The sequence below is a fragment of the Pygoscelis adeliae genome, unplaced genomic scaffold, assembly GCF_000699105.1.
Source record: "Pygoscelis adeliae isolate BGI_AS28 unplaced genomic scaffold, ASM69910v1 Scaffold69, whole genome shotgun sequence".
In the NCBI taxonomy this organism is placed as follows: domain Eukaryota; kingdom Metazoa; phylum Chordata; class Aves; order Sphenisciformes; family Spheniscidae; genus Pygoscelis; species Pygoscelis adeliae.
The window spans coordinates 5,760,039-5,774,632 of record NW_008825619.1 but is presented as its reverse complement, the minus strand read 5'-3'; positions in this window follow the sequence as shown (position 1 = coordinate 5,774,632).

Sequence of the window (14,594 nt, the reverse complement as noted above, 5' to 3'; positions counted from 1 at the left end):
TGTTGGTCGACAGCTGGCTGAACATGAGCCGCAGTGTGCCCGAAGTGCAGGACCCGGCACTTGGCCTTTCATGAACCCGTGTTGGCTGGGCCTGATCCCCTGGTTGTCCCGCACCTGCCTTGTGAGTACTTTGGTGGGTAGACAGTACTGCATAAGTTTTATTTAATTGAAGGTTTATATGGGTTCATTAGCTGAATTATAATTGGAGTTTTAACATATGCTCAGAAAATATTCTATGATGTGTTAGCATTGCTTCTGGAAAATATTAAGATGTTGCTTCCTTACACATTAGAATAAGAGAGCTAATAGAGCAGAGGATAAAAGAGAATCAGTAACTACCTTATGTTTAAAAAAAGCCTATGGGAGAGAACTCTTATGGGGACTCTGAACTCAGATAGTGAGGCAAAAATAGTGCCGTAGATTAGAAACAGCGAGAAAAACAGGTTGGAGGTAAATATTCAGGTCTGAGTATGGTAAGTGATCAACATGGGAGAATTGCAAGGATCCATACAAAGACCGCTCTATGGATGCTTCCACTTCCATTATTGATGTGGAAACCCCACTGTCGTTTGGAGTGAAGCATGAGGCTTTATATTCCTTCAGCAGAACAGAACAACGTAACTGTACCTTTGCTTCATAACCTTTTTTGTGAGTCTTACCAAGCTCTTCTCCTCGGTATCTCGTGACAAGAACTCCCAAAGTTAAATTTTAGTCGTGTAAGAAATCTTTTTACCAACTGCAGATGCACAGCGTTCCACTCTCACTGGTGATCCGCTTTTGTTGCGTGAGGGCAAGTGATAAACAGATATTCCCAGTTATTCTTTTTCCTCTATGTGTCATTCGTTTCCTTTATTAAATCTTCACCAGGATGCTTTTTCTTATCCCCTTTTGAGAGTAACCATGTGCAGCCCAAGCAGGTTCCCTTCAGACAGGCTTTTGAGACTGCCTCTCTTTCTGTGTGGTGCCCATATTTGCTAGGCAGAGAACAGAGGGAAGCACAGTGACCACCATTCAGTCACAGCTCCGGTGTTACCCAGGATTTACTTGTCTGGTCAGAGTGAAATTATTGCTATGGAATGCTTAGGCAGTTGTCCCAGATGAGAGTAAACTAATTCATTTAATGGCATGCTAAGGTTTTCTGATTTATTGCTTGCTATTGTATTGCTCATACACTCCCATGTATTGTTTCCCTTTTCTGAGTGTTAACAGAGCAGAGCTCCTGAATGAGATGGGAAAAGGCAGCAAGTCGTCTTTCTTGCTGCAGACTATCAAACGCCCCATGTCTCCTCTCCTCTCCTCTCCTCTCCTCTCCTCTCCTCTCCTCTCCTCTCCAAGTGGAGGAGCAGTTCAAACCAGTCCTCTCTCCTTGCATACATCTCTGTTTGCTTTTCACCTGCCCTAAAATCATGCTTTTAATGGTAATGACTAACAAACAAAACACCATTAAGGAGAAAAGAAATAACACCATGAAATATAGACTGGGCAAGTGGGTATTTGCAGGGGATACTATTTTGCTGAGGTAAGGCCAAGTGGAATTGTGCCTGAGTTGTATTAATGCACTTATGAATGGATTGCTCAAAATGAGCTATCCTATGCCATTATGAAATGCTCTGGGCAATTTTTTGGAGCTCAGCAGTTTGATTAGCCTTTTCCTTTTATATCTGGAACTAGCCACAGACAAAGAAGTCACATATGGGACTGCTCTTTTTATTTCAGCCATTGAATCTGTTAGTTTTCTTTCTGACATCCAAAGCCCCTTTTGAAATCAGGGAAAGGTAACATGAAAAGTCAGCCAGCATAAGAAGTCATTTATGCTTATTAATCTGGGTCGTTGTCCATCTGCACCCATCTTCCATAGTAACTCACCTTGAATTTAAAGCCTTAAAAGCATCCATTATTTCTTTTGCACAAGCGAAGATATGCTATGGATAATACCTAAATTAGTATTCCGTTAGCATTTGCCTTTGTCCTGTAGTTTGGTGCCAAAATTGGTCACTTTGCCCATCCCCCTATTACCACCAGACTATAAGGAGGGCTGAGGGCGTTCGCTATCAGCTGAGATGGGGGGATCAGAGACTACTTTTGATACTTCTAGTGAAAACTGTCTTGGGGAGAGAAAGCTACTGTATGTTTGCAATTAATGGGCAAAGGAAAGAAATGAAAGATAAAGGAGGTGCTGGTAATGGAGAAAGAATGAAGTATAAAGTGAGAGTGATCAGCCTCCCTCAGAGAATGGATTAATTATTTTCCGACAGAAATTTTTGGCCCAAGCCTTTTTTTGGGCAAGAATTCAAGAGACACTGTAAAATGACTTGGTATAAATGGGAATTTGGGATAATTTTTCTCTCAGCATCTTAAATAGTTTATATAAATCTGCCACTTTTCAAATGATGTATTAAAGCACTCTTGTGGTTGCTTAATATCAATATTCCTCTGAGATTTTACAAATACATCAGCAACATTAGATGGATGAAATCCAGTCTGCCATAATTCAGATGCCCAACATAGGCAATGCTTCACTGAACATTTAAGTATGCAGGCTGGAGAGTAGGGTAAAAAACAAGTCTGCCTTAACGTCGCTGCCACGCTTCTGAAGCCTGCGATGGGCTGCTCGGGAAGCCTGCAAGGGAAGACGCAGTCTGCATGTAATCGCGTTTCCTGGTTTTGACTATGGAGGGACCAGAGGCATTTCCCACTGGTGGTCCATTCCCCTACCCCTTCCACTGGTGCTCAGGGGGATGCTGAGCGCCCCTGTGCCCCACTTGCGATGTCCCCTGGCCCTCTGCAGAGCAAAGGTGCAGCATGTGCTAGTGCCTGCTCTTTGCACCATGGTTTCCAAGGATGTGGCAACCTCTGGGTAGATGGAGCTACTCAGCCCCTGTGAGGTTAAAACTTTACTCTAACATCCCAGGAGAGCATCTTAAACCTGATGTGCACCCCTCACCCGGACCATGGTGGGATTGAAAAATTGCACAAGCATGAGTGCAAGGGTTAGGATGAGGGGCAAGAAGGGGCCTGGCTTGAAACCACAGGATCTCCCATTTCCCAGATAATTGCTGTACCTCCTAGGATTTTTCTCACAAGGTTGTTGGTCTTATTCCCTACGACTCCCTCATTTAGTTGGTGAGGCCCATCTGCTTTATTATGGGGCGTGACAGAGCAATGAGTACCCATGTTCATGGAACATAAACTGAGCAAATGAGTGGCTAAAACATAAGCCCCTCCCAGAAATTTTAAGCTAAATGAGAAAACACCTTATGCCTTTGGGTGCCTATGGGATAAAGCAATCCATGAAAATAGGTGAGATAGCTCACTATTTGAGATTTACATGATGTGGGTTTTGAGGATATACTTTTGGTATTTTGCACTCAACTGTCCCATTTGCTTTGACATCTGAAAGATACACTTTTTCTGTCGGCCCCTAACATTGCTGTTTAAACTGTAAAGCGTAGTAAAAATCAGCTAATTAGGAGGGAAGTTACACAAGTATTCAGATGTTTTCATCTTACATCTCATAACTTCACCCTCACGTTCCCCCAGCATTTTCTATGAAAGGCATGTCCCAGGGATGTCACAGCCCATTGCTAAGTGAAGAGAGAGAGTGAATAGCAGATAGGGCAGGGAAGGCTAAGGTCTCTTTTAGTTCTAGTCTTTCCAAAAGGTAAACTGTGCCAAGGACTTAATCACATTAATTTAGACAGATGAAGACAGAAGTGGAGTCCAAGTTAAGGGAAGACTGGGTTAGACAGTGTGGCTGAGATAAATGTATTCAAGCTGAATCATTCTGATTAAATTTGACTTAAAATATTTATGGAGCAAATCAAAGTAAGAACTTAGGCATAGGGCATTCTTCAAAGAATGTGGAAAAGACAAGAGAGGTCTCTGAAAAGCAGTAAAGGTCAAAGACCATACCCATTTTTAAATGGTGGAATACAGAAAAACACCAAATTATAGACTTGACAGTCTAACTTAAAACCTCAGAAAAAAAAGAAGAACCATTACCCAGAAGATAATGTCATGATAGAGAACTGCCAATAGGGATTCAAGCCAATCCAGTTTCTGTCTTTGGATAAGGGGAAAGCAATAGGTGTAAAATATCCTGACTCCACTAGGGCCCCTGAGACAGCTCCTGTGTCATGTTCTCGTAAGCAAACTGAGGAAATATGGCCAGGATGGGAAACCCATACGAAATGTGTCCACTAAAAAGAAGAATCAGCAATCCATTCTCTACCAAGGTGAGAGATGTTTTGAGAGGGGGATTTTTATTAGCAGCTTGGAGGACACAGTCTTTTTAAAAAAAAAAAAACAACCAACAGGAAGGCTTGGAAACCTTAGTCTCACTTGCAGAAATAATGGATGCTCACTGATTGCCCTAACTGCTGTTGAAAGCATCACAGAGGGTACAAGTCATCCTACCCAAAGTCAGTCTGCAGCTGTAGCCCAGGCTCTTCCCACAGTCAGTGCAATGGCATCTCGTGGGTGATTCATCCCATCCAAGGTCAGAGGTTGAGGATAAGGGAAATGAATCACTCCCCAGAGTTTCCTCTCCCTGCCATCCCATCGACTGGGGGTGGAGGGGTGTAAGGGACTACCTTACAGTAGCTACTTAACTTTTAAATAGCTAATATTAAGTGAGATTAATCCCATTTTTAGTAGCCACTTGATTACCCAGATTGTCAGAGATACTGAAAGTAGACACTAAGTGGATCTGATAACTTGACCTGGGATCTGTTGATTGAGTGATGAGGCTTCCACATGAAATAGTTTATACGGGGATCTTAAGACTCTTGCCTGTTCCTGCATTTTCCAAGTAAATCACTGGGCTCACTAAGGGCTCTAGCTACAGTAGGGAGGTGGGATCACATTATCATCTGATAGTTTTAGTTATCAGCCACTCAGGAGGAAGCATGAAACTTAAGGTGTAAGCCTGGGTCGAAGTCTGTGCAGTATTATTGAGTGGAAAGGAGTACAATTTGCACAAATAAATCAATGGAACTACTGCTGATCCCCTGCCCTGAACATCCTCTTCTCAAGTAGGCCACAATGGTGTTAATGGAAGTCTTTCTTGTGAAATGAAGAGCCACAAATTGTATCTTAATGGAAACAATCCTTGAATGGAAAGTCTTCTCTGTGCCTTATACCTGGTCCTTTGCAGACATTCAGGAGGGGTAGTGGCTCCACAAATATTGATAATTCTACTATTGAAGAGTTATATTGATAGTTTTCCTATTAGCATGAAAAAAAGAGGGAGGAACAGCAGACCTTTCTGTGCAGCCTTTCAATGCAAGCTCTGTTCTGTGTTTTAAGTTTTTTTTAAAAACTTTTCTGCCACATTTCATCTGTGAGCCCAACCTAGCCTAAACCCTCAGCACTCACAGAAGTGGAGTGGGATTTTGCATTCATTTTCTGTAGCTTGGTTGCTAAGGCCAGGAATAAATAAAGCCTTTCCTGCTGGTTGGCAGCACAGCTGAGCCTGGTCCACCACCGAAACCCACACAGCCGCCGGTCACTCCTCACTCCACTCACGGCAGCAAGGGGCTTGTGTCCCACCACGCCATCACCTGAGGTCAGCAGGTCTTTCAGCAAGGACAAAGGATGAGTCAAGGTTGGTGCAATGACCGTGATTTTAGGTACAGCTCTCTGAGTTAGGTCAAGGGATTGGCTTCTCCCCTCCATTTGGATGGAGATTCAAATCACAGCACGTGGCATGGATCACCAAGATCAGGAGGGAGATTGTACTGCTGAGGTCCAAAGGTGGGACCAAATTTCAGCCCTCTTTTTGCGAGGGAAGGCTCTCTGTGGTGTCTGTCATGGCTCTGCCCCTCAGCTGAGGCACTGAACCCCTGGCAAAGGTGGCATGGAGGCTGCTGCCACCATGCAGCAAACACAGGGAGCTGAATAACCACAGGAGCAGCTGCTGCTGCGAAACATTGGCCCAAAATGCTCCAGCATGTCAACCTGTTTACTTCGTATTATAAAGATCATATGGATAAGGGAACGATCAGAAATGTACACCATCTGAATAAGGTTCTTACAAACAGATGCCAATAATTAAGACAGATGAAGCAACAGATATTTGCTTACATGTTTTCTTCCCTAATCCATATTCTAAAGCTTAGTCACGGCCTCTCACAGGACAATATACTTTCTCCTGTGTATTTGGTAGTGCGGGGAATGAGGTGTTTGAAAGAAAGAGGAAATGAGTTGTTCTGTTACAAAATACTTAAACCTTCTGTGCTGGTAGAATATGAAGGCAAATGCTTGAACTTATCAGTGTATTTTCTCTATCCAGTTGTAGGGAGAAATTGCTCTCTCAGGCAGACAGCCTGCTGCTGGTGAGATCCTTGAAAGGCTCCACATCCTGATTGAAGCTGCAGTTAAAATTAGCACACCTGCCCCGTGGTGTCATCCAGGCAGTTCCTGCTGCAGGAAAAAACGGATAGGGTGGAAACCAGTGTTTAATTCTTACAGGGAAAATTGCATCTTGTGGAGGCAGTAAGTGATTCCCAGGGCAGGATATACAGTGCATCATCTTACCCCAGTCCACTCACATCTGTTTGGATATTAGGTGATGCTTTGTAAGGCACTGTGACATTTAGAACTTTATTTTTTTTAAAAAGCATATTGTTGTGTTCATTCCCATTCTGTACAGTTACTGCAGAATCAACAGATATCCACTTCTACTGAAAGGAGCTTCTTCACCTCTTGTAGTTCCATGAGAAAAAAAGTTAATCCTGAGTTTATTTTAGAGGTCACAATATGCCTTCTTCAGGCAATCAAAAGCCAAAACTTTCAATATAACAAACTATCACCATGCCATGCAGTTTTATGAGTGTATGTGTGTGTGTTCTTGTGCATATACATGCGTGTTTTAGTGCAAAATAAAATAAATCACAGTTTGTCTTTTCTCATGGATGCCACTCTTTCTCTGATCCTCCTTCTTCTCCAAGGCTTCTCACACATTCTGAACTGTCCCATTTTCTTCTTCTTTGCATACCTGCCAGATTCTTCCTCTGCCCACAGAAAAATTTCTGGCATGTCTGTCACTCTGTTTTTATAGTTGCCAGCACAACTGTTCTCGCTTGCTGCTTAGTTTTCTAACAATAATACCAGACTGGATTTGAAAGTACAATGATGCTTAAAAATAGTGACAAACTTAAAAATACCAAGGTATGAAATACCAAACACAAATACTCCTATTTCTTTCAATTTCTAAGCAAAAAGTCTTGCTTCTCTTCATTTTCTCTGCTTGCATGACCCCTTCAGAATCGCAGCAGCCAGCAGCTCTCTGCTGAACTCATTGTACATTCATTCACCACCTCTGCATGACCTTGTCACACTGAGCTTTGAGCGAGGCTGGCTGAGCTGCCATTTACGGCTCCCCCCATCTGTTTTGAGAAAGAAACTGAAAGGGAAATACAGAGTGCAGAAGAGCTTTTTTTCCTTTCTTTTTTTCTTTTTTTTTTTTTTCTTTTCTCCCATTTAGGAATGTCACGCATACTAAGCCAAATAATTCCTGAAATAAAAGCTCTTAAAGATAAGATTGGGATTTATTTTTTTTTTTTTTTTTTTTAAGCCAGTTGTTTAAATAGTTAGTCATCTAAAGTTAGTGACTCCAGGCTCCCTCTATGCAGCCAAGCCAGGAAATATGCACCTCCAAAGGCCAAAGACCCTAAGGCTAAGGTGTCTACAGCTGGGCAGATAAATCCTCTGTGGAAGTATCTGTTTCTCACTGTTGACTATAACCGGAGCCCAATTTACTCATTAAAATTAAGGGAGGCGCATCCCCCACTTGATACACCAGGGAGAAATCCGGTCCCGCTCTGATGTGGATGAAGGGCTACCAGAAGTAAAATGGTTGATTTTTTGGTGAGTGTGGCCGATGTTCTTTGTGTCTTAATTTCTTTAAGCAGCGTGGTTATACACGCATTTGCAAGGTGCAAAAGTACAGATCTGGTCCAAGCAGAATTCTTACTAAATTACATCATGACAGATTAAGTGGATGTGGAATTCATTGCCGTAGCAGAGGCCAATTGTGTTTTTCTTCCATTTGCTTGACTGTATTTACTCATTCCATTTGCCTGAAGGATTGCTCCCAAGGTTTTTAGGCTGCATATTTGAACTATATGCTATGTTTGTTGAATGGATGCCATAATTTGTGGGTAATATTTCTTTTCAAAAGAAAATTTTTAGTGTTTTTCTTCCCCTCCAACTTAAAAAAAAAAAAAGAAAAAAGGATTAATCTCAACATAACACTTCTGAGAAACCTACAGCGGCAATCTGCTGGTGCTCCAGGTAAACCAGTGAAAAGAAACTCCTCCAGGGAAGTAGATACGTGTTTCAAAATTGTTAGAAATTTTTTTTTAAACAAAGAATAGTTGGTTTTTTTTTTAAAGGAAATAATCCTGGCAGTAATTTGGATATTAAGTGTGATGGTGATCTACAAAGGAACTTAATAATTTGCTTGACTTTAAGCACACGATTAGTCTCACTGTCTATTCACATGCTAAATGTAATACTTATGCACTTTGTTAAACATAGATATGCTGCCAGAAAGTGTCACTGTAATTAGATTGTTACAGCAATGCATATATGAACCTTACAGCATAATTTCCCTGATTAGCATGATCATTATTAAGGGCACCTTCTTTCAGAGAATATAATTGTTTTTTACATGCTGTCTTTAGTAAAAAACAGCTTTTGCATAGAATGAGAGAGTGCCTTTTACGATGTTGTTGATGATTATTTATGCTACTGTATTTTTAGGGAAACACTGCACTCTGCAGGTGAAAACTCTTCCCCCATCTTGTAGCACACTGGAAAGGTCTTGGGAAAGAAACACAGATTCTCTCTGTGGTGAGCAGTTAATACTTTTTAACCAAGGAAGTGCATTGTCTGCAGCATCCTCATAAACGGGAACAAGTCTTCTTTCTTTCCTTCTCCACTTCTTACTTTCTAAAGAATAGCCAAAAATATATAGATATTCTGCAACATTTCCTCCAGTAAAGAATATGTAACTATACAATAAGCGCACGTTGGCTGTTCACGTAATTTGCAGGGCTCAATAGAAAGTTCCATGTCAAATCTAAATGCCCTGATGCTAATCCCACAAACTGAATTTCCAGTTAGAACTAGGAGCAGTCAGTAAGGCTCAGCCCCAAGCCTGCACTCCTAATGGGAGTCCCTTGCCTCTTCACCCTCCCTCATGACTGCCTTGCAGCCATATCATCTCTCCCTAGTCTCTATTTTCTGATTTCTGGCCATTAGATGGCAACCGTGACCATCATCTACTTCATGCGTTCATGTCTTCTCACGGCCAACATGCTCGTGTGCCCACACTCCTAAGAAAAGCTTTTCTTGTCCCTCTCTGCCTTTCTTATTTATAGCAGCAGTAGTTATGCAGAGACTGGTTGTTAAACCTGGCGGTGGTTAACGTGGGAGAAAGGAATTGCTTGTGCTTAGAGGGACAGTGTTGTCCTGGCACAAGAAATGTGCGCTCCAGCTGAAAACAGCAGCATTGCATGTTAAGGCTGCTGGGAACTCTCCTCTGTATGGTTTTCTTTCCAGTTCCCCGGAATTGCACCAAATAGCAGGTCTCTGGCTGGCGTTTTCTAGGTATACAGTAGCTTTGTGGCTGTGAACTTAAAAAGTTTCCAGTAAATGTATTCATTCCCAGGAATGGGGTTAAAGCAGATATATGATGCAAAGTCTTTTAGTTGAGAATCTCTGTTGCCACTCTCCTTTTTTGGCAGGGATTTGAAGCTTGCCAGATGAATCACCCTGAGGCCTGTTGCTGACTTTGTCCATATTATAGCCCCTAAAGAAGTCTGCAGTGCCAGTAGAGACTGGTTCGTGTTCGGCTGCAGTGTTTTCTGCCCCTTCCCTGGCTGCAGAGCCCTTTGTTGGCTGCAGAGCTGCCATGAGGCTACAGAGGCTCCCTCTGCGGGAGGTGCCCACCAGCATCTCCATGTACAGTGTGTCCACACACCTGGTCGGCCGTGCAAGCCCACGGTCACGTGCATCGTGCTCAGGATCTGTAACTGTGGTGCAAAGCTGCAGGCTTTGGGCAGCTTCTGGATCCACGCAGGTGGCACTTGTCGTTACCTGCCTCTGGCCATGAGCATGTTTTCAGTTCGGCTGCAGAGAAGCCACCCTTTGCAGCCATCTGAAATCCCCCGTGTTGGCAGATCCTCCCTCTCTCCCCTCTCACCATGGCGAAGCTAGACGGTACTTTGTAAATTCCCACTCAGTGTTTAATCCTCAATTTTCCCTTCAAGTGGCCCCAGACTTCCAGCACATCCCTGTTCTGCCAACCCAGCTCCTGGGCCCCAATGTACAGGTGGCAGTGGGAAGGCAGGATAACCCCTGTTGCTGGATAACTGGAAGGGGGAACGTGTAACCCACCGGTCACGGGAATACCCTTCAGTACGAAGCAGAGCCTCTGCCTTTGAATTCTGGGGCCTTGCCTGTAGGTGGCATTTGCCAGTATTAAAATCTACCAGAGATCAGCTCATAGCCCTTCCCAGGAACACATCTCATCATCAGGGAGAGGAGCACGCTTGCATTTTTAGGGCATCATCCATGCTCTGGCAGAAACACCAGTGGCTCCAGAGGCTTAAGTCTGGATGCACGTTCTCCTTAAGGGGCCCCAAAACAGGCTGAATACCCTGTGCTCTGACTAGAATAGCTTTTGGTCAGGTATATATGTTCTTTATGGCAACAGGCTGAAAAGCACTTTTATAACCCTATCAAATAGGAAATTTCCAGCTAGCATTAGTAACCCACAGTTACATAGGCAGGAGCTCCATCGTTTTTACATGTTGCGGTACTGGGCTGAGACACTTCCATAAACGTTGTCTTCTTCAGGCAGTTCTGGAGTCCCTGCAAGCCACCCGCTGTCAAAATGTGGGAGCCTGTCAGGCTGGGCCAGTTCCCCTGTTCCGTAGTCCAGGTGCAGACCACGTACGCAGGAGGGGCAGCAATCAGTTTGTCTTCCCAGTCTGAAATGGCTCTGTCTAATACCCTCCAAATCCAAAATTCAGGCACATTTCCCTGAAAATCCTCCCCTTTCTTTTTCTCCTCTGGATGACTACCTCACCTTAAACTCTTCCATCATCCAGAAGAGGTCTTCCAACAGGTGGTCTGGTCATGGTACCTCCATGGTCTGGCAGGTAATGCAAAGCTCGTGAGTGTGCTTAGCCAAAATAGCTGCATGTGCTAGATAGAGTGTCTTCCTTTTGTGGCCCCAACACGGCATGACAAATTGTCCATAGCGCAGGGTCAGTCATCTCCAGAAAGCATTTTGCTCTGTTATTTTGCCTGAATTGAGACATACTGACAGCTTTCCACTGCCTCCTAGCTTTGTTGCCTGGATTGCGATACTGATGTGGTTCCAATATGTGCCTTTTCACCTTCTCATGAAAGAAGGCCAGAGGCACATGGTGTAACCTGCCCACCGAAAGGGCGAGCTATGCGATTCGCGTGAGGCTGGGGGGTGGGAAAGGAACCTGCGCCCGGGAGGTGTGATGGTGTTTGGGGAAACAGGATGGTTGTACCTGGGAGGTGTGGAAGAGAAATGGCACCTTGTGGCTTAGCAGCGATGTCGCCTGGTGCAACGAGCAAATCTGAAACTGTAAAGCCATTTCTAATTTTGGCAATTCCAAAATCTTGAGGTATTAACCTCCACCTTCTAATTTTCTTTCTTTGCAATATTTCTAGCTGTGTATTTCTAGGCCCATGCAGTGAGGAAATTAGTCAGCTTTTATGCCATTTCTAGAGGGAATTTCTGCTGACTGACTGTCATTTGTTCTGATGGGAGTTTGTCACATTAAAATGTAAGTAAAAATAATGTTATTTGATCAGTTGCTAGTATATTTGAGGGAAACTAGTTTTATAAGGTATTGATGTAGTTTACACACTTTTGCTTTTGCTACTGATGATAAAGGATTTATGATAAAATCTGAAAACCTGGCAGTCTATGTTGTTGTGGAATATTTCTCATTTTTGATGGCCTTTAATATGACATTGTTTTCTTCTCCTGAGCGGCTGAGGGAGCGACATGGAATTCACAAAGCAGATAGTCAAAACAGTCTTTCAAAGAGGGCGAAGCTCTGCTTCTGGGGCAAGTAAAACACAAGGAAGGCAAGTCAGAAGTAGTGATATTTGCTAAATTGGTATTTTACTTTCTGTCCTGGTTTCGGCAGGGATAGAGTTAATTTCCTTCCTAGTAGCTGGTACAGTGCTGTGTTTTGGATTTAGGATGAGAACAATGTTGATAACACACCGATGTTTTAGTTGTTGCTGAGCAGTGCTTACACTAGCCAAGGACTTTTTAGTTTCCCATGCTCTACCGACTGAGAAGGCTGCAGGTGCACAAGAAGCTGGGAGGGGGCACAGCCAAACTGGCCCAAGGGACATTCCATACCATGTGACGTCATGCTCAGTACATAAACTGGGGGAAGCTGCTCGGGGGGGCTGCTGCTCGGGGACCGGCTGGGCATCGGTCGGCGGGTGGTGAGCAGTTGTACTGTGCATCACTTGCTTTGTGTATTGTTATTATTATCATATTATTATTATTATCATTTTATTTCAATTATTAAACTGTTTTTATCTCAACCCACGAGTTTTTCTCACTTGTGCTTTTCCAATTCTCTCCCCCATCCCACCGGGTGGGGGGGAGTGAGCGAGCGGCTGCGTGGTGCTTAGCTGCCAACTGAGGTTAAACCACAACACTTTCTTTTCTTAGATGTGAAGATGATTTTTTAAGTTGCCTGGACCAAGAATGATGTCCTTGAAAATCTCACTGTCTTTAAAAGCATGATAAGACAGTAAATACAACATAGGAACAAGACATTTACCTGGCAGTAGAAATATATTATCATTAAGGACCAGAAATCATGAACACACAGTTTTGTACATGAGAACTCCTTCTGCATGTTTCAAAATTACAATTTTTCCCAAGTTGCTGTTCATAAAAAGGCTGTTAAAAAGTAAAACCAAAAGTCTGTTTGGCTTTTTAACAGGAATGTTTATAAGAAAACTGCAAGTTATGACACTGTACCAGTAGATGGTACTGAAGAATATGCAGCAGAATTCTGTTTTTTTTAGGGCTAACATGACAGTACTGGTGTGCCCAGAAAATGCCTTTCTCTGTGATGCTTATAGAAATAGATTTTACATTTTTTAGCATCACAGGATGACATTAAGTAGCATGCATTATTGAACTGCCTTATAACCATAATTAAAAATAAGAAATGAAAAGAATCAATTACAAAAAGAACTTTCTACCGGTCACAGGAGCATGGATTTTGTGACAGAAGCCTGTGGAAATGTCTTGCTCCAGAAAGTCTACCAGAGGGACGACATCTCCACTGAGAAGGGAACAAACTACTTCGAGGTAAACATATTACTGATGTGTAGGCTACTGTAACTAAGGGCATCACGGAGCAAATCCTGTTCAAGGATCCCCAATCCAATGGCCCATTCTGGCCAATAGTTAAACAAGATATGCAATCATGTTAGTTTTAACTCATTTGGCTGTAAACTTCAACACTGAAGGAAAATGAAAATGTGATCTCTTTGCAGATTGTAAATGCACCAATAACTGTTGGGGAATTTTCTCTTTCTAGCAGCTACCAGTAATGACACCTCACAGCAAACATTAGTCAGAAAGTTTCTGATTTCTCAAGCTTTCATTAGGCATCACCATAATTAAAGATAGAAAGAATATGTAAATAATGATACTTGGTCTATTTTTACCACCTCTTTAACAGCAAGGAAATGAAAATAAAATATGAAACTACTTACGGAAAATCCCTGAATCTGGAAGAGTTAATTTCATCGTTGAAACAGGCTTTTTGTTAAATTTAAATGGGTGGTGAAAATAGATAATGAAAATGTTGTAGTTTTGACAAATCCTTTTACTGACAATGTTTAGAAAAAAGCCTTCATGTTGTAGATGTGACACACCTGAAATTTTCAAGACTAAATTATTTCACATTCTGGCATCAAAGTGAAATTTTATTTTAAAATCACTCATCAATTTTGTTGCTAAAAGTTTTGTAAAGACTGGATTTAAAATTAAGAAGATAAATGATAATTTTTTTCATTAAAATTTGTGATAGTTTTTTCCAGATTTTTCAGTTTATAAAAAGTTTCAAGATCTGACAAATTTTCCATATTTGTTTGGGAATAACTGCTTAATGTTTCAGATTTTTCTGCAAGGCAGAAGCCTGTTTCTGCACTGTTTTTGCTGAGCAAAATAGCAGGAAAACCACTTTATTAACTCTTTTAACAAATTTTTCAAGTGTTGGATAAATTTAAGTCTCAATTGCATGGCTTTAATTCCACATAGCTGAGGAAAGTATGGATTTAGTGCCTTATTTCATCACTCTTAAATCACTTTCAAAATTATCATTGTTTCTTTTCTAATCTTATTTTAATTTCCTCTGTGCAGTCAGGTTCAGATTTTCCAGGGAGCCTTTGGGAAGTAGGAAACTTTGAAAATCTCTTCCCTTATGAATAGTTTGGGAATGAACCACAGATGATGGAGGTGGAAGGACAACACTTTATATAATGTAAGGATCTGAACCAGG